This window comes from Austrofundulus limnaeus, unplaced genomic scaffold, assembly GCF_001266775.1.
Source record: "Austrofundulus limnaeus strain Quisiro unplaced genomic scaffold, Austrofundulus_limnaeus-1.0 Scaffold208, whole genome shotgun sequence".
In the NCBI taxonomy this organism is placed as follows: Eukaryota; Metazoa; Chordata; class Actinopteri; order Cyprinodontiformes; family Rivulidae; genus Austrofundulus; species Austrofundulus limnaeus.
The window spans coordinates 55,922-56,168 of record NW_013952610.1 but is presented as its reverse complement, the minus strand read 5'-3'; positions in this window follow the sequence as shown (position 1 = coordinate 56,168).

Here is a 247-nt window from a genome sequence, read left to right as displayed (position 1 = left end):
CCTTGTAACTATGGCATCTGCTGGTGGGCCGAATCAAATAGCTTGGCGGGCGGGTGGGCCCCAGTTTGGGCTCCTCTGGTCTAAAATCTTTGCGGTATTCTTCCCTGTTTTACTTGGTATTTAATTTATACTATAATTCACAGTATCGCCCACCCCTACAACTTTTTGAGTAAATTAAAGAGGCATCCTTGGGCTGCTACCTTATCGTGGTGGAGGGGTTTGAGTGTCCCAATGATCCTAGGAGCTA